Raw genomic sequence first — 21062 nt, forward strand, 5'->3', positions numbered from 1 at the left:
AATGACATTGGTTTGGTATTATTTTGAACACGAGTGTATATTAGTTGCATGCCGATGGTTCAAAATAGGATTGTGAGGAGATCAATATTTGGAAAGTGAGAATGATCGTTTTTCATTATGAATACCAACAATTAGCTACGTTCTTCAGGTTGGAATCAATTTCTTACAACCAAATAATGTTTGGTGCAGTGTTGAGCAGCTGTATAATGTGTTCAATATTTAATTGTATTTTTAATCTTAAAATGGGATGAACATGAACAATTGCTTGTAGGCATGGTGTTTGCTCTGCACCCTTGGTGGAATATGTTGAGAGATTTGCATGTTCGACACGATGACATGGAGACCAGTGAACCAGTCCAGACTGGAAACGTGTATGTTGTGTGTCTCCAGGCAGACAATTATTGAGGAAGGGGCCCTCAGTCAATGAGGAGCCAAGTTCTTGTTTCTCACTGAAGAACTATTGCAAATTACAGCCTGTTAGCAGAGGATGGTTTCAATCCATGGACCTCTTGGTTATGGGCCCAGCATGATTCCGTTGGACCGCTCAGCTGTACCAACCATATTGTTTTATGTACTTTCATACCAGTCTGAAAAGAATATGGCTGAGCTGTTTCATGCCTGCATCGGACTCCAAGACACGTTTGGTATTTGTTCACTTTTGTGATCTTTGGTGTTTATCTGGTCAAAGTGCTGATCAGTAGTGGCACCTTTCTAGGTACTTACACAGTGATTTTAAATTGACAGATCATTGCAAAGAGGATTTTTTTCCTAAATGGAAGTGAATTGAGGGGATGAAAACACAAGTCTTTACTGCACAAAAATTATCACGATGAGAAAGACTTTAAAAAGTGGCAATTATTGAATACGTTTAAAAGCCTAATGCCACCACGATGATGGAACATTCTGGATTGAAGCCTGATGAACGCAGCCATCCAGCTCACACCAATCAGCCGACAAGTCAAATGCATCAATGCAGATACAAAAGTGACAGCCTACAGTATATGATGCACGTGTGCTCACATTATATAAAGAATATCTTTACTTAGAATTTTAATCGATGTAGGCATTGAACATGCTGACAACGCCTGCAGACTTGTAAAACTACCGGGCGGCACGATCACCGGGGGCTGCCAGCGGGCCCGCTGCGTTTCTTCGTGGGTTCAGTTCTCAAACATAATTGAAGGTGGCATGTCTGTTTATCAGAATATTTTCACCCAGAAGAATTAAAAAAAGCACCAACAACGACACATCGCAGTTTTTCATCGTAAGACACCTGCAGTCAGATGCTCCCGTAAAATACGCTTGAGTCGCTATGAATAATTTCATAGATTGATCATTAAAATTTGATTTGCAATTTCAAAAAACACAAATATTTCCCTTTTTATAAAAAAAAACACAGGCAGAAGGAAAATAGATACATTAAGGTTTATAGTTTTATTTCTCAAATCAACGTATTGGCCTCAAACAGGTTTTGATCTTTGGTTTCATTCTTGAAAAACAACATGTAAACAAAAACATGAACTGTAAATGAAAAAAAATCCTGTGAATGAAAAAAAAAACATCTTTTAATTTTTTTCTGATGGGCTTCTTGGGACCCCCTTTTTATTCGGAGGTGATCAGAAAATCAGACAAAGGGTCCCTGCCCGTTCACTAACTCTGAGAGATCATCATGTGCTTCATGTGGATGTCCACCGTTGCGTTTTTTTTTTTATGTCGAATAACTGAGCACTTGAATGCACCCTCTTTTTCTTTTTTAGGACGAGGTCGACAATGATCTACAGTCCCTAAGCCGATCGAGATACAGCACAAGATGCGCGGAGTGAATCAGCATACAGAAATCAAAGCACATTCAAGCATTGCTTCACTGTAAAAAAAAATGCACATGAAAAACAAACAAATAAATTAATAGTGAGGCCGTGTAACGTGAACGGCGTTGCAGCAAGGGAATACTTTTATATGTCTGACAACTGTTGGGAGCACAGCCGACATCTGATCTGCAAATCGAGAGTTAATGCATGTAAAAATGATTTCAATGAGTTTTACATCATGTCATGCATTTGAATGAAAAATAGGAGTCAAATAAAAATACTCTGCAGAAACTTTCCTCTTTCTTGACTGCTCTATTGAATCTACAAACAGACACAAAGTGAATATATGGATCGAAAAATTGCACACAACAACCGGATTCTCCTCCTCCTCCGGCACAAAAGCAGATTTGTCGCTTGCTGGGGAACACATTTTGGGACATTTGCACAGGCTCAACCCTGCCTCCTGCCCGTTGATAGCTGGGATAGGCTCCAGCACTCCTCGCGACCCTCATGAGGATAAGCAGCTTAAAAAATAGATGAATTGGTTGTTCTCAAGTTTGAAGGAAGTGGGTTGGGACATAGTACGTTGCGGGTGATCATTTGAGAACAACTGGAGAATGCTTCGTTGGTTTCATCCCAAACATCGCCCAGGCTGTCATGGGCAATAGGCCTCACTAGGTGGCAGTATTGTAGTGAGAAGGATATCCAGCTGTTGGAAAAGGAAGTCCTGTTAGATTTAAGGTTAAGATGTTTCAACTTAACATAGCGTCTCCCGATGTTCCACTGCTTTCTTGGTTTCAATTTACTACCTCAATTAAAACTCAAAATTAAAATAGAAAGGCATCATTTTTCATGTATTACGTTAAGGTTTGCCCGATGTCTGTGTGGTTGTCCTCGTGATCGTGATGACACCGTCGCTTGATTTAGCGTGACCGAGTGTCACTTGCGTGCTCCCGCCAGTTTATCACATACTTATCTGGCAGGGGAGATACCATGATCAAGAAGGTTGTTCTCCCAGTGTGAGGCTATACCATTGCACTTGGGTCGTGCTGAACCTGGCAAATTCCATAAATGTGGGAATCTCGTCTGCATAATTTCTGGTAGGGGGGACTGTGTTCACGCTCTCCCCTGATCTCGTGTCAGTATCAATGTTGAGAAGCTAGATGTATTTAACCACCAGAAGGCAGAGTACACCCTGAACTGGCTGTCAGCCACACTCACAACCACACCTCTTAGCAATTTAGTTAATTTAGTGTCGAGTTAATGTCGCATGTTTTTGGTATGTGGGTTTCAGTATGTGGAAGGAAACCCATGCAGGCACGGGGAGAACATGCATACAGACAGGGCTGGGATTGAACCTCAGAATTGTAAGGCCATCGCTTTTCAGATGCATCACCCCAAAGTGAACTTAAATTGCTGTTTCAAATGCTGATTTCATTTATTAGAAGAAAAGAATATTAAAAGTTACTTGGATGTGTGACAAAGTAATGCCCCCTAAACGAAATAACTAGTTGGGCCACCCTCGGGAGCACCAACTGAACTCGAGCATTTTCTATAACTGGAAATTAGTCTTTACGTCTCTCCAGAGATATTTTTCTTGTTTCTTATACAGTTGTCTTAATTCAACATGAACAGCCAGATCATGTCAAGACATTTAATTGAAATCAAGACTGACTGACTAAACCACTCGATTTTTTTTAAAGGTGTTGAGAAGTTATTGTAATTTGGTTGTGTGTTTTGGATCATTGTCCTGCTGCAGAACCCAAGTGGGCTTCGATTTGAGATCACAAGCTGATGGGTGAATATTCACCACCAGCCTTTTCTTGTAAAGAGCACAATTCATGGTTCTGCGTTTAACAATAATCCCTGAACTTTTCTCCTCCAAACTTCTCCAGCTCAGCGTCTCGCCTGCCACTTCCCAGTGGATCTACAACTTCCTCACGGGCTAGGTGAAGCTGGAGGACACCACCTCATCCACGTACACGATCTATTACTATCTATGACTATTAACTGAGGAAAGGGAGGGTTGCAGTTCTTTTGAAGTTGTCTTGAGTTCCTTTGTGGCATCCTGGATCGCCAATGCTGTTTTTTTGGTAAACTTTGTAGGCCGGCCACTTTTGGGAAGGTTTACCACTGTTCCATGATATTTCCATTTCATGATAGTTGCTCTTGCTTTGGTTAACTGGAATCCTAAAGATTTAGAAATGGCCTTTGAAACCCTTTCCAAACTTGTCGATGTCAGTTCCTTTATTTACTTTACACACAGGGCAAAGATACATTTTTGCAGAATAAATAAAATCACCATTTAAAAACAGAAATTTAAATTCACCTGTTACATTGGTCTGTTTACATTTGTTGGATGATTAAAGTGATGAAACAATGCAAAAAAGAGCATTGGTCTTGTAAACCAGGGGTCGTGAGTTCAATTCTCACTGTGGCCTACTAGTTACATATGTGATCGCTTCTTGATTCTAATGCAGTATGTCTTTGTACTCTATGTCAGCTTTGTTTAGTCGCTCTGCATGTTCCCTCATTCTCCATTTGACTCTCTGTTCTGCTGATTGACATTATTTGGCTGCTTGTTTTTGTTGCTGTTAATGGGAATTAGCGCAAGTGTTAGAGCACTCCTTTTGCATGTGCCAATGCCTGCACTCTCCACTTGACTTTTGGTTGTCTCCTGAAGTCGGGGCATGTGCTTTAGCAAGGACGCCAGGACTTCCTTCTACTCAGCCACTTCATCCAAATCTTCTGGGGGAATGACACAACCGCAAAGTCAATGAAATTGAACAGCGACCTCGGGCGCACCAAGTGCACGTATGGACACCCTTATGCTTGAACATGGTGTTTGTGATGGAAAAGCCGTGATGAGTACAGAAGTCCAAAAACAGAAAACAACTCGTGTTCTGATCAAGGGGTTCGTTCGTTTCAATCACGCCTTTCCAGATCTCATGTGAGCATTGAAGTCCCCCAGCAGAATGATGGAGTCCCCAGCAGGAGCGTTTTCTTGCACTCCCTCGAAGGACTCCAAAAACGGTGGGTTGTCTGAAGTGCTGTTTGGTGCATAGGCGCAAACAACAGTTAGGACCCGTCCCCACTACCCGAAGGCGGAGGAAGGGTACCGTCTCGTCCACCGGGGTGAACCCAAGCGTACAGGCAGAGAACAGGATAACCACACCTGCTCGGTGCCTCTCACCGTTGGCAAGTCCAGAGTGGAAGAGAGTCCAACCCCTCTCAAGAGGACTGGTACCAGAGCTGGTCTAAAAATCACTGCACTGTTTAGGTCCTGAATACAAGAAAGAAATGCTTATGAAATAAAAACCCAGAAGAGCTCTGCATCGTCAGACTCGGGTCAAATAGTGGAGTGTAAAAATCAAGGCGAACATGATGAAGAAGCTTTTCGCTATGATGCTGCATGCAAAGTTGCCAACAGAGGTGATGCCAGCTTCATGTGTGAATGTACAAAGTCCAAGTTGAAAAGTATTTTTTTCTCATGCTTTTTGTTGTTGTTGTTGTTCTTTTAAGGGGTGGCACAGCGTAGCAGCTGTAAAGCGTTGGCCTCACAGTTCTGAGGTCCTGGGTTCGGTCCTGACCCTGCCTGTTTGGAGTTTGGATGTTCTCCCTGTGCCTGTATGGGTTTTCTCCAGTTTCCTCCCACATCCCCAAAACATGCAACATTAATTGGACACTCTAAATTGCTCCGAGGTATGAATGTGAGTGTGGCTGTTTGTCTCAATGTGCCCTGTGACTGGCTGGCAACCAGTTCAGGGTGTACCCTGCCTCCTGCCCATTGACAGCTGGGATAGGCACCAGCCCTCCCGCAACCCTCGTGAGGATAAGCGGCTGAGAAAATGGATGTCAAGAGGAAGAACCCTCACTTAGCAGGTTAGTGGGAGTAGGTTTGATACCCACATTCTCCATTTGACTTCGAGTTGTGTGCTGGAGTTTCCTTTTTGAGTCAGTTCAGTTCTTTTGTTGTTGTTTTGGGGGGAGATGGGGGAATTCACTCAGGTAGTGGAGCGTTCACTTTGCATGAGGTGGTGAGGTCAATGCCCACTTTCTCCATTTTCCTTTCGGTTTTCTGTTGAATTCATTTTGAATTAATTTGGTAATTTTCTTTTCTTGTTGTATTCTTGGCAAAACAGGGAAATTTGCTTGCTGAGCACATGGGATGGAGTGGGATTTGTTCCTGCAATCTCCTTTTGACTTTCAACTGTCTGCTGAAGTTTCTTCCACTTTTTGAAGAACACATCACCCAGTTTCAAAATAAATATTCCACACATTAAGCATTCTATTATGTACTGGTTGTGCTTGAGTCAAGGATCCCTGGATTAATTTTACATACAGTAGATTTACATCAGAGTTCAGATATTCAAAATGTATCTTTGCCCTGTGGACAAGAAAAAGACAAAAAACGGGCTTTAAACTATAAACAATTATTTTCAGTCTCTTTTGAGAAGACATCTTCGTTACTGGCTGACAAAGCTCATGAGTGTTGACTTTCACTTAACGAACAAACCCGCTCTTGTTAGGGTAAATTGCCACAATTCTTGCAAGTGGCCAAGAATTTCTGGGTGATCATCCATAACCAGCACCACATCGTCAACACAAAGATTTCTGAAGCTGTGTGAGGAATTCTTCACACCAGCATTTCCAGCAGACATCAGCCAGATACTGTACTTGCTTCCATAAGCGGTGATTGATCATCCTTACAGAACACTCCTAGCGGCAACTCTGGTTTGACCTTGAGCAACAGCAAATGATTAGATGTCGAGGCCCCCAAATCGTTGAGATCGGAAGATGCCCATTTGATGGGTCTATTATTATAACTTCAGCCTCACAGAACAAGGTGTGAAGACCTTCCTCTTCCAAGAACTCTTCTCTCGTTGTTACATTTAGAATCTTCCAAATTGAACAGATGAGTCGCTCCCAACTTTCTCCATGGTGTGAAGGAAGGATTGAAATTCCACTGAATGTCCGTTTGTTGCAAATCCTTTTTGAACTTGCTAATGTTCCATTCTTTGATTGCTTTCGTCAGTTCATTGTCAGCCATCTTGAAGTCCCGTTATCTGAATACATTTCTTTGACCTGTCCTCTTCTGGCGATTAATCTCCTGACAGCATACAAGCAAGCATCAGTGTCGAGTGAAGATTCAACCTCCAAGCGCACAGCTCGTATTGCGAGGCATGTTAAAGTCTGCCATGACCAGAACACGGAGTTGAACCCAAATGTACAACTCAGGAGGCGCAGAGGCAGTTTGGGAAGCATCTTTATTCAGACTGGTGTCGAGAACCCAACGGGCAGTCCACGGAAGAAGCAGTAAGGTCAGTAGGCAGGCATGAGTCGGTACAAGAGAGAGGAGGAACAGAATCAGGATATTGCGGTCATGAGGCAAGAAGCTGGCAGAGGCCAGACCGTACGTGTGGTTCTTTATCAATGGGACATGATTACTTGAGACAAGGCACAGGTGCGTGCCTCCGGTGATTGTGGCAGTTGTGTTCCGCATCGGGGACTGGTACGGCCATGACAAGGACCGACAGGGCCATAATAAGTTTGGGAAAAGGACAAGAAACCTCCAAATTAATTTTGATCAATCTCACAACCATTGAAGGCTTGCGACACATAAACTCAGACGAGTTCGCCATATCAGAGGTTGATCGTTTCTCCTAAACTTAAACACAAACGCAAAGATACACGTCATGCATTCTATGGAAATTTTAATAGAACAAGGAAATCTACAAAAAAAAAAAAAAAAAACAGGGCAATGAAAGAAAATAAGCAAAACAAAAGAGGACAAACAAACATTGCCTTAGGAGTCTGAGTTATGACGTGAAGGGGGGTAATTTTAATTTTGGGCAAGATAGCCTTCAATAAAAAGTCATTTTTCCACAACAATCACATTTCATTGGAAAAAGAAAAAACAACAACAAAAGCTTTGAGTGCCACACAGTGAGGGGCAACTTCAATAGATTTGGCAAGATGTTTTCTGAAGAATGTTTTATTTCCATTTCTGAGACAGGACAGATTTTGGTGCATGCGGCGTGGGATCGATTGTCACTCAGTGATGTTATCGATATGTGCCCTGTGACTGACTGCCGATCATTTCAGGGTGTAATCCGCCTTTTGCTTGAAGTTAGCTGCCACTGGCTTCAACATGCTTGTGACCCTTTTGAGGATAAGTGCCATGGGAAATGGATAGCAGAAAAATAATATGTTGTGATGTGAAAATCTGTGCAAGTGGACAGTAGAGCACAAAGAGAAAATCCAGATGATGACATCGTCAACCCGGAAGTCAGTTTGGCCTGTCACAGCTTCAAGCCAGTGATCTTCAGCTGTTGAAAAAAATATTCTTAAATAGACAGTGGTACCTCTCCTTATGAAAGTCTCTACTAATGAAAGCTTCCTCCCTGGGAAATATTTGTCTCTAGTTATGAAAGAAATTCAGGATAAGAAAGGAAAAAAAAATGGCGCATTATTCCACCGATTCCTGTACTGTATCTTGATTTTAAAGCGGCACCATAGAGCTGCTTTCCCATTGGCCAACGCTGGAGCACTTTCCTGGCATCACATAGGCGAGAAGGGATGTCAATCTTTAGCCATGATGCAGATCCCGTCTCCCGTCTGGAGGCTAACCCTAACCCCAACTCATCGTACTGAAAAACAAAGAAAAATATTTGGAGTTGACATTCTTTTACTGATCCAACATACCTGAGAACAGAATTTCTTGATCTGGCCCCAGAGCCAAACTTAGTTTGACATGCCTGCTATAAACTGAGACAAGTCCCCTCAACTATTATTTTTTTTTAATAGCTCTAACCACACTGACCACAGACAATGATGGTGTAGTGGTAAACACTCCTGTCTTTGGTGTGGGCAGTATGTGATTGATTCCTGCTCAGTGATGGTGTTGATATCGGCCCTCTGACTGACGAGTGACCAGTTTAGGGTGTAATCAGCCTTTTCCCCGAAGCTAGCTGGGATAGGATCCAGCTTTCCTGCAAACCTTGTGAGAATAAGTGGCTTGAATAATGATAGGACACACTGAGCTGTAAATAGAGACAGTGAGGAATCTTTCATTAGGAGAGGCTTTCATAAGTAGAGGTACCACAGTACATGTAATAATATATTATTCAACAGCTGAAGATCACTTGCTTGAAGCTGTGACTGGCCAAGCTTCCGGGTTGCCGATGCCGTCATCTGTATTTTCTCCTTGTGCTCTCCTGTCCATCTTACGCACATTTTCACGTGATGATCACAACATATGATTTTTCTGCTATCCATTTCCCATGGCACTAATCTTCACAAGGGTCACAAACATGCTGGAGCCAGTTCCAGCTAATTTCAAGCCAAAGGCGGACAACACCAAAATCTGTCCTGTCTCAGAAATGGAAATCAAAACATTCTTCTTTCAGCTTGTCCCTTTCAGGGTCGCCACAGCATCTCATCTCAGATGAACGCGCATATGTTTGGCACATTTTTTACGCCGGATGCCCTTCCTGACGCAGCCCTTCTCAGGGAGTGGAGGCCCCAGTGGGATACGAACCCACAACCCGTGCTTTACCAAACCAGTGCTCTAACCAGTGAGCTACGGGGGCTCAAAACATTCAAAACATCTTGCCAAATCTATTGAAGTTGCTCCTAACTGTGTGGCACTCAAAGCTTGTGTTGCTTTTTTTCTTTTTCTAATGAAATGTGATTGTTGTCAGAAAATATCTGAAGGCTATCTTGCCTAAAATTAAAATTAACCCCTTCACGTCATAACTCAGATTCTTATGGCAATGTTTGTTTGCCGTCGTTTGTTTGTTTTCTTTCATTGCCCTGTTGTTTTGTAATTTCCCTGTTCTATTAAAATTTCTATAAAAATCATTACACGTATCTTTGCGTTTGTGTTTAAGTTCAGGAGAATCGATCAACCTCTGATATGGCGAACTCGTCTTACTTTATGTGTCGCAAGCCTTCAATAGTTGTGAGATTGATCAAAATTAATAAGGATGTTTCTCGTCCTTGTTATGGCCCTGCCGGTCCGTGTCCTGGCCGTCCCAGTCCCAGATGCGGAACACAACTTCCGCAATCAGCGGAGGCGCACACCTGCGTCTCATCTCAAGTAATCATGTCCCATTGATATAGAACCACACGTACGGTCCTCTGCCAGCTCCTTGTCTCATTCCTCATTACCGCAATATCCTGATTCTGTTCCTGCTCTCTCTTGTACCGACTCATGCCTGCCTACTAACCTTACTGCTGCTTCCGTGGACTGCCCGTTGGGTTCTCGACACCAGTCTGAATAAAGATGCTTCCTAAACTGCCTCTGCGCCTCCTGAGTTGTGCATTTGGGTTCAACCCCATGTTCTGGTTGTGGCAGACCTGAACATGCCTCGCAATACGAGCTGTGCACTTGGAGGTTGCATCTTCACTCGACACTGATGCTTGCTAGTATGCTGTCAGGAGATTAATTGCCAGAAGAGGACAAGCCAAAGAAATGTATTCCGACAACGGGACTTCAAGATGGCTGACAATGAACTGACAAAAGCAATCAAAGAATGGAACATTAGTAAGCTCAAAAAGGATTTGCAACAAAGGGACATTCAGTGGAATTTCAAATCTTCCTTCACACCATGAAAAAAGTTGGGAGCGACTCATCCGTACAATTCGGAAGATTCTAAATGTAACAACGAGAGAACAGTTCTTGGAAGAGGAAGGTCTTCACACCTTGTTCTCTGAGGCTGAAGCTATAATAAATAGCAGACGCATCACATGGGCATCTTCCGATCTCAACGATTTGGGGGTCTTGACACCTAATCATTTGCTGTTGCTCAAGGTCAAGCCAGAGTTGCCGCCAGGAGTGCTCTGTGAGGACGATCAATATGCTAACCATAGATGGAAGCAAGTACAGTATATGGCTGATGTCTTCTGGAAACTTTGGTGTGAAGAATAGCTCACACAGCTTCAAGAACGTCAACGATGGTCTATGCCTGAAAGAAATCTTTGAGTTGATGATGTGGTGCTGGTTGTGGATGATACATCACTCAGAAATTCTTGGCCACTTGCAAGAATTGTGGCAATTTACCCTAACATTAGCGGGTTTGTTCGTTAAGTGAAAGTCAACACTAATGAGCTTTGTCAGCCAGTAACGAAGATGTTTTCTTCAAGAGACTGAAAATAATTTATATAGTTTAAAGCCCATTTTTTGTCTTTTTCTTGTCCACAGGGCTGAGACATTTTGAACATCTGAACTCTGATGTAAATCTACTCCATGTAAAATTTGTCCGCGAATCCTTGACTCAAGCACAAACAGTACATAATAAAATGCTTCATGAGTGGAATATTTATTTTGAAACTGGGAGAGGTGTTCTTCAAAGAGTGGAAGAAACTTCAACAGACAGTTGAAAGTCAAAAGGAGATTGCAGGAACAAATCCCACTCCATCTCATGTGCTCAGCAAGCAAATTTCCCTGTCTTGCCAAAAATACAAGAAAAGAACATTACCAAATTAATTCAAAATGAATTCAACAGAGGGAAATGGAGAATGTGGGCATTGACCTCACAACCTCATGCGAATTGAGCGCTCCACTACTTGAGCGAATTCCCCATTTCCGCCCAAAACAACAACAAAAGAACTGGACTGACTCAAAAAGGAAACTCCAGCACACAACTCGAAGTCAAATGGAGAATGTGTGTATCAAACCTATTCCCACTCACCTGCTAAGCTTCCTCTTGAGCTGGTTCCCTTGTTTTCCTGAAAACAACATCTATCCATCGATCCATTTCCTTATCCTCACGATGGTCACGGGAGGGCTGGTGCCTATCCCAGCTTTCAACGGGCAGGAGGCAGGGTACACCCTGAACTGGTTGCCAGCCAGTCGCAGGGCACATTGAGACAAACAGCCACACTCACAATCATACCTCGGAGCAATTTAGAGTGTCCAATTAATGTTGCATGTTTAGGAGATAAGGGAGGAAACCGTAGAAAACCCATACAGGCACAGGGAGAACATGCAAACTCCAAACAGGCAGGGTCAGGACCGAACCCAGCACCTCAGAACTGTGAGGCCAACGCTTTACAGCTGCTATTCTGTGCCACCCCTTAAAAGAACAACAACAATAAAAAAAAGCATGAGAAAAATACTTTTCAACTTGGACTTTGTACATTCACACATGAAGCTGGCATCACCTCTGTTGGCAACTTTGCATGCAGCATCATAGCGAAAAGCTTCTTCATCATGTTCGCCTTGATTTTTACACTCCACTATTTGACCCGAGTCTGTCGATTGCAGAGCTCTTCTGGATTTTTATTTCGTAAGCATTTCTTTCATGTATTCAGGACCTAAATGGCGCAGTGATTTTTAGACCAGCTCTGGTACCAGTCCTCTTGAGAGGGGTTGGACTCTCTTCTACTCTGGACTTGCCTACGGTGAGAGGCACCGAGTAGGTGTGGTTATCCTGTTCCCTGGCTAAACATTTGGGTTCACTCCGGTGGTCGAGACGGTACCCTCCCTCCGCATTCGGGTAGTGGGGACAGGTCCTAACTGTTGTTTGCACCGATACACCAAACAGCACTTCAGAGTACCCACCGTTTTTGGAGTCCTTCAAGGGAGTGCAAGAAAATGCTCCTGCTGGGGACTCCATCATCCTGCTGGGGGACTTCAATCTTCACATGAGATCTGGAAAGGCATGATTGAAAGGAATGAACCCCTCGATGAGAACGTGAGTGGTTTTCTGTTTTTGGACTTCTGTACTCATCACGACTTTTCCATCACAAACACCATGTTCAAATAAGGGTGTCCATACGTGCACTTGATGCGCCCTAGGTCGCTGTTCAATTTCTTTGACTTTGCGGTTGTGTCATTCCCACAGAAGATTTGGATGAAGTGGCTGAGAAGAAAGAAGTCCTGGTGTCCCTGCTAAAGCACATGCCCCGACTTCAGGAGACAACCAAAAGTCAAGTGGAGAGTGCAGACATTGATCCCGCTACATCTCACATGCAAGGAGTGCTCTAACACTTGCGCTAATTCCCATTTTCTCAAACAGCAACAAAAACAAGCAGCCAAATAATGTCAACCAGCAGAACAGAGAGCCAAATGTAGAATGAGGGAACATGCAGAGCGAGTAAACAAAACTGACATAGAGTACAAACACATAATAAAATCGGGAAGGGATCACATATGTAACTAGAAGGTCACAGTGAGAATTGAACTCATGACCCCTGGTTTACAAGACCAATGCTCTTTTTTGCATTGTTTCATCACTTTAATCATCCAACAAATGTAAACAGACCAATGTAAAAGGTGAATTTAAAATGCTGTTTTTAAATGGTGATTTTATTTATTCTGCAAAAATGTATCTTTGCCCTGTGTGTAAAGTAGATGAAGGAACTCACATCGACAAGCTTGGAAAGTGTTTCAAAGGCCATTTCTAAACCTTTAGGATTCCAGTTAACCAAAGCAAGAGCAACTATCCTCAAATGGAAAAATCATGGAACAGTGGTAAACCTTCCCAAAAGTGGCCGGCCTACAAAGATTACCAAGAAAACAGCAATAGCGATCCAGGATGCCACAAAGGAACTCAAGGCGAGAAGTCAGCTCTGCTCCCAATCGCCGTCATAAGCAAATAAAAGTACTCCATTGCTGCAACACGGTTCACGTTACACGGCCTCACTGTTACACTTTTTTTTGTTGTTGTTCATGTGCATTTTTTTTTTCACAGTGAAGCAATATATGAATGTGCATTGTTTTCTGTTTGCTGATTCACTCAGGGAGAAACCGCGCATCTTATGCTGTATCCCAATCGGCTTAGGGACCGGAGATCATTGTCGACCTCACCCTAAAAACCACAACAGCGGGGCTTGCGGTCCTGTGGCGTTTTAGGCATACTCCGCATTGCGCTTTGGTGTGGTCCCGGGACTGAAAAAAAGAAAAAGAGAGAGGGTGCATTCAAGTGCTCAGTTACTTGAGATCACAAAAAAAAAAAAAAACGGGCAGGGAGCGTTTGTCTGATTGTCTGATTGCCCCCCGAATAAAAAAGGGGTCCCCGAAGCCCATGAGAAAAAGTTACAAGATGCTTTTTTTTCCATTCATAGGATTTGTTTTCATTTACACTTCATGTTTTTGTTTACAGGTGGTTGTTTTTTCTCATTCACAGTATTTTTTCTCATTTACATTTATTTTTTGTTGTTCTTCACTGCTTATCCTCACGAGGGTCGTGGGGAGTGCTGGAACCTATTCCAGCTGTCAACGGGGAGGAGGCGGGGTACACCCTGAACTGGTTGCCAGCCAATCACAGGGCACATCAAGACAAACAGTCGCACTTACACTCACACACCTTGGGGCAATTTTGACTGTCCAATTGATGTTGCATGTTTTTGGAATGTGGGAGGAAACCGGAGTGACCGGAGAAAACCTATGCAGGCACAGGGAGAACATGCAAACTCCACACAGGCGGGTCCGGGATTGAATCGGGGACCTCAGGACTGTGAGACAAACACTTTACCAGGTGATTCACCGTGCCACCATTTCAACACTCTCAAAGTTCAAATCTTTGTAGATTTAAAAAAAAATCTATAACTATTCTTGAATGAAACCAAAGATCAAAACGTGTTTGAGGCCAAAACTTTTATTTGAGAAATAATAATATAAACCTTCTTGTATCTTTTTTTCTTTCTCTTTACAAGTGTTTTCCTATAAAAAAAAAAGAAATATTTGTGTTTTTGAAATTACAAATAAAATTTTAATGATCAATCTATGAAATTATACATAGCGACTCAAGCGAATTTTAAGGGACCATCTGACTGGAGGTGTCTTACGATGAAAAACAGCGATGGGTCGTTGTTTTTGCTTTTTTTTTCCTACTGGGCTAGAATATTTTCATAAACAGACATGCTACCTTCGATTATGTTTGGGAAGTGAAGCCGTAACGAAATGTTGCGGGCCCGCTGGCAGCCCCCGGTGATCGTGCCGGACGGTAGTTTTTAAAAGTCTGCAGGCGTTGTCAACATGTTCAATGGCTTTATTGATTACAATAGTAAGTTAAGATATACTTTATATAATGTGAGCACACGTGCATCATATACTGTACGCTGTCACTTTTGTATCTGCTTTGTTGCATTTGACTTATCGGCTGATTGGTGTGGGTAGGATGACTGCGTTCATCAGGCTTCAATCCAAAATGTCCCATCATCATGGTGGCATTAGTCTTTAGAACTAATTCCATGAATGCCACTTTTTCAAGTCTTTCTCATTTTGAGAAATATTGTGCAATAAAGACTTGTGTTTTCATTCCCTCAATTCCCTTCCATTTGGGAAAAAAATCCTCTTTTCAATGATCTGTCCATTAAATATCCCAGAGTACCCAGAAAAGCACCACTACTGATCAGGACTTTGATTTGACCGGGTAAACACCAAGGATCATAAAAGTTGACCAAATACCAAATGTGTCTTGGAATCTGATCCAGGTATGAACAGCTGCCAAATTCTTTTCATATGGGTACGAAAGTACATAAAACTAAGTAGATTATATAGCAGAGTGGAGCAGCGGAAGCGTGCTGGGCCCATAACCCAGAGGTCGATGGATAGAAGCCATCCTCTGCTAGCAGAATGTGAGGTTCCATTCTTCTTCAGTGAGAAACAAAACTTGTATCCTCATTGATTGAGGGCCACTTCCTCAATGCATTTTTGACTGGAGATATCCACACATGTACTGGAGCTTACTGTCAGAATTTTCAGTCTAGACAGGGTCACTGGTTTGCTCGGTCTGTGTGACATCATGTTGAGCATGCAAATCTCTCAGGATATTCCACCAAGGCAGTCTTTGTGTCCAGCGTAAACACTACACCTACAAGCAGTTGTTCATGTTTGACCGATTTAAAGATTAAAAATACAATTAAATATTGAGCACATTATACATCTGCCAAACACTCCATGAAACATTATTTGGTTGTAAGAAATAAAATTGATCCTAAAATGAAGAATGTTGCTTATTTTTGGTATTCATCATGAAACATGATCACTCTCACTTTCTCAATGTTGATCTCCTCACAATCGTATTTTGAACCACTGGGATGCAAATCATTTTCAGTCGTGCTCAATATAATTGCACGCCAATGTTAATAACCAGATTAATGCACATTTTCTGTTTATTTTTTATTGCTACGATTCAACAACGGTGGTGAAGCTCTCAAGAATTGGCCTCATAGTTCTGAGGAACGGGATTCAAATCCCGGCCCCTGCCTGTGTGGAAATCCCAAAAATATTCAAGTATTCATCGGAAACTCTAAATTGCTCTTAGGTGTGAGTGTGAGAGCGACTGTTATCTATCCTGTGGCGTTCCCAAATGGGACAAGCCGAAAGGAAAAGAAGAAGATTTTAGTTTCCTCCCACATTCCAAAGACATGCATTCATTGGACACTCTAAATTGCCCTTAGGTGTGATTGTGAGAGCAAATGTTTTTGTTTCTACGTCTCCTGTGACTGGCTGGCAACCAATTCAGGGTGGACCCTGCCTCCTCCCCGATGGTAGCTGGGATAGGCTCCAGCATTCACGGGACCCTTTTGAGGATAAGCGGCTCAGATGGATGGATGGACTTTCTTCTTGTGACTGTCTCTGTCTTTCATCAGCATCACAACTGCACAAATGAAACAAGTGTACAACAATTGCTGAAGCGCATCGGTCCAAGTAGGAAATCTCAATGGTGCTCCCTTTCACCAATTTAGTAAAGTTAGCCTGGGTTTAGTGATGGGCAAATGATTCTCAGGCTTTGGATCTTGTGTCGCTCTTCCTGAAGCCCAGTGATTTGAAACACTGGGTCGGAGCATGGTCGCTGTTTCGCTTCATGTTGCCATCCATCAATGTTCTGAGTCGCTTATACACACAAGAGTTGCAGGAGTGCTGGAGCCTATCCCAGCAGTCAACGGGCAGGAGGCGGGGTAAACCCTGAGCTGGTTTCCAGCCAATCACAGGAGACATAGAAACAAAAACATTTGCTCTCACAATCACACATAAGGGCAATTTAGAGTGTCCAATGAATGCATGTCTTTGGAATGTGGGAGGAAACTACAATCTTCTTCTTTTCCTGTCGGCTTGTCCCATTAGGGGTCGCCACAGGATGTCATCTTTTTCCATCAGAGCCTATCTCCTGCATCTTCCTCTCTCACACAACTGCCCTCATATCTTCCCTCACTACATCCACAAACTTCTTTTTGGTCTTCCTCTCGATCTTTGGCCTGACAGTTCAATCATCATTCACGCACATTTATTCTGTTTTTATTCGGCTCATCTTCAATCCTCTCCTTTCCAGCACATGCCTTCATCTTTCTCACAGATACTGACTTCTGTCCTGAGTCAAGCCTCCACTACTCTCTCCCATAATGTTTCAAATTTCAATTAACATTCTCTCCCGAGCACAAGTCAAGTTATGAGTGACGCAGAGTAGCGCAACGGAAGCATGCTGGCCCCATAACCCAGAAGTCGATGGATTGAAACCATCCTCTGCTAACAGGAATTCTTTTGGTTTTCTGTAGTTAAAAATTGTGGGCAATAAAAATGTGTCTCCTCTTCAGCAGTCTGCCACTTCCTCGAGTCACTTCTACTGGACATGCTCAACATACACAAACATATATTACTGCCACTTCAGGATTTTCAGTCTGTACAGGGTCACGCGTTTGCTTGGTCTCTATTTCATATTGTCTCGCATGCAAATATATATATATATATATTTCCAAAACTTATATTCAGTAGTGTTCAAAATAAAAGCAGTCCAATGTCACGAAATAAATGAATGCACGTTTTCAGTTTTAAAAATGTGATTTTGAGTGTGACTGTTGTTTGTCTCCATGTGCCCTGCGATTGGCTGGCAATCAGTTCAGGGTGAACCCCGCCTCCTGCCTGAAGATAGCTCTGATAGGCTTCAACAGTCCTGGGGCACTTGTGAGGATAAGCGGCGAAAAATGGATAGATGGATGGACGTATGGATACAACAATGTCCTCTTGTGTTCACATTCCACACCATAATTTATTTGCCTTTCAATCTGTCTTTTAAAGGTAGAACATGGTCTGGTGATTGACGTGGGAGTCAGCAAATGAGAACGTAGAGCTGGCTGAGAACTTTCTGCCATTCTGAATTGAACCAGGACATTTATTGGTCTAAACATGAATCAAACACCTGTCAGGAATTTTTCTATTCAGTTTCTTGTTCAAGAAAAAAGTAAATTAATTCTAACATGGAAGATTTGAATTGTTCTGTATTTGAAGGTTTTGAGAGGGTGAATTTAATTTCCACTTGCACAGTTGTTTGGCTGTTTTAAAAAACAACATCCAATTCTGTTTTGTTTTGTTTAACAGAAAATTTGGAGTAGCATGAAAAGTGTTGAAGGCAGCATTTTTTTTTCTTGGGATGAATTTGACATTTTCCAAACTGCTGCTTATTGTGAAGTGAATTGACTTTGCACGCATCATATAAAGATTGGATGAAGTTTACACCAGTCAGTCAAAGTAAAAACAAATCATCTAAATGATTGCTCGTACCGTAAAAGGATCATTTTAGGAAGTGCCAGTCGTCCAGGGGTTGACTATGGCCCGCAAGCACACGTTTCGCGGAGCTCAACTACGTACAGGACACACGTTGCCCTTTTCCATGTTTTATAGACGAATTTGTCTGCTCGATAGGGATGAGTTTTCTCAAGGTTTGGTTCTGCCGCAGTCGCCCAGATGCGCAAATTCACTCATTCCTCATGAGTGTGTGAGTTTCCTACTCACCATAGATGTCTTTACTTCCTTCGGCTTCTCGTCAACCCTCAGTCTCCAGTCACAAAGCCGAGGCCCAGTCCCAGAAAGGATCTCAAGTGCTGTGGCCACGGTTTTCGCCTGGACGTCGACTCAGCTCCTCGAAATCTCAGGTATCTTGAGATCCGGCTCGAAGGACCAAGTAAATGTCAGGTTTACCAATTAGACATTCATTAAACAGGACAAAAAGGAAGCAAAGACACAAGTTCAAATTTCACAGCTTGCGAGAGAGAGGAGAAGAAATCTCTCATACAGTTCACCACTGCACTCTCTGATTATCCTCTCCTCAGCACCTCTATTTATTTGGTTTCAAAATGCCCCTTATTTACATAGGTGTTACAAAAAGGAGATGGGGGAGCAAAACATAGTTGGAAAGTGCACTTGTTTGTTCATGTGTGCGTAAGATTGCTCAGTACATGTGTGGTTATCATTTCTGGTTCTAAAATTTATGATGATTAGATGTTCCTGTGGTATCTCCTTGTAAGCGGCTGCCACTTTATCTAGAGGAGAGCAAAGCATTTCTTTATTGGAAGCAGATGTATGATTATTATATTCACAATTATTCCTACAGCCTTACATACTTGGTTGTGACAAACAAATAAATGCAATATGGAACCAGAACCCCTGGTGGTCACCTACGGTATGGCTGACTGTGGCAGCACCAAATCGGTCATAGAATTCCTTTGTCTGTCTTACTTTGTAACCTCAGACCTTAATTCTCCTCACTTAGGTTTTCCATCCATTTCTTTGCCGCTTATACTCACAAGGCTCACGGGAAGTGCTGGAGCCTATCCCAGCTGTCAACAGGCAGGAGGCGGGGTACACCCTTAACTAGTTGCCAACCAATCGCAGGGCCCATTGAGACAAACAGCTGCACTCACAATCACACATCGGGGCAATTTGGAGTCCACTCCATGCACCGACATTGTATTGCAGTATCTCCAGGAATGGTGCACCCCCTAGTGATGTCAAAGAGAAGTCTGAGAAATCAACCATAGGGACTTTTGTTTCGTCTTGACAAAGTACTCATCTGTCACTTTATATGTCGAAAACAATGCAGTGGCCAGTCCCTGTAAACCATTGATGAGTGCTGTTTGGAAGATGTGTCCATACGTGAGTCACAAGTGATTATCATGAACTGAAGCTTTGGCTTTTAAACTGGACAATCGGCTCGTGTATGCCGGCGAGTAGCTGATATCGCTTCTCAGCCTTTTGGCTCAGACTGCGATCGCCTCCTGTCCTGTTTCCAGGTTTCAAGAGAGATTACACGGTGTGTTTTGTGTGAGTTGGTTGATTGGACTGTATTTATTTATTGTTTTAGGTCGTCTCAGTGAAGGTAAGTTTTTATCGTCTGTGTTTGTGTATTGGTGGTTTGAAATTGTGCTGCCTCCGCAATGTGCAGGCATGCGTCGGCACCAAAGTGTGCGCTTTTTATTTAAAGATGTAGATCTTATGTCAAGGCTTGATTTTTCCAGAAAATGAATCCAGCAAATTTTGAAGTTTAAAGTCGACTCCCTAAATTGCATCTGAACATAACCTTTTCACAAAGGTTTTGATGTGAGTTTTAGTTCTGCGGCGTATTTACATGAATTCTGGACACGGTATGAGGATGAGAAAGCCCAATTTTTTGCATTCAATGTTGAAAAACTGACTGACAATGCGGCTAAAACTGTCATTGTCAGAACGTTTAATGAGACAGTGAGTGCAGATGACATTATTTATTGGCTGGGTAGATATTGCACGGTAAAAGGCCAAGATATGAAGGTGAGAAATGAGGACGTCATCTGGAATTGCACCTGGAGAGTCCCCATTCAACAATGGCAAGACTCTCAGGGTTTCCAGGGCCTGAAACATCTCCCATCAATGATAGTTTTGGGAGAAAACCGTGGTTACATTTATTACCAAGGGCAGCCCAAGCCATGCCACAAGTGTGGTAAGCACGGGCACCTGGCAGAGGCATGTCAGCAAGTCATTTGTGACAAACGTAGAGAAATTTGGCACACGTTTAAAAAATGTCCCAATGGCGGAAAGTGCAATCTCTGTGGAGACTCAGACCATTTTTTCAGAAATTGCCCTGAATCTTTTGCCAACAGATTAAAGGCTGGAATGCGAGATAAAAAGGATAAGGAAAAAGAAAATGGAGAACCGGAAATGAAAATTGTTAACGAGGGATTGGAGAGGGGGAGGAAACTTAAAAACCTGTAAACGAGGAGGAGGAAATAAGTGGGGAGGAAGAGGGCTCAGTACAATTAATGGAGAGTCACGGGGAAATTAGTCCACTCCAGGAAATGCCTCCAAGTAACCCCGGCGAGACGAGTCTGACACAAATTGACGAGACACCAACATCTTGTGCGGCAAAACTGAAATGATTAGCCTCAGATCTCTCCTCTGAGTCCTCTCGAGGATCACAAAAAGAGGAAGGCCCCTGAATTCGGAAAGCTCAAACTAATGTAGAATATTTCCCTCAAGTTCCCCAAACAAACTCT

At 42.7% G+C, this 21062-nt stretch overlaps 1 non-coding gene across 1 annotated transcript; it reads left to right on the plus strand.

Annotated features, from left to right (window-relative positions):
* The first annotated feature begins 2776 nt into the window (after window positions 1-2776).
* On the plus strand, window positions 2777-2939 carry LOC133513846 (U1 spliceosomal RNA). Its single transcript, XR_009798633.1, has one exon. It is a non-coding gene; the product is annotated as a U1 spliceosomal RNA (small nuclear RNA).
* Window positions 2940-21062: the final 18123 nt, after the last annotated feature.

This window comes from Syngnathoides biaculeatus, chromosome 15 (genome assembly GCF_019802595.1).
Source record: "Syngnathoides biaculeatus isolate LvHL_M chromosome 15, ASM1980259v1, whole genome shotgun sequence".
NCBI classification, from domain to species: Eukaryota; Metazoa; Chordata; class Actinopteri; order Syngnathiformes; family Syngnathidae; genus Syngnathoides; species Syngnathoides biaculeatus.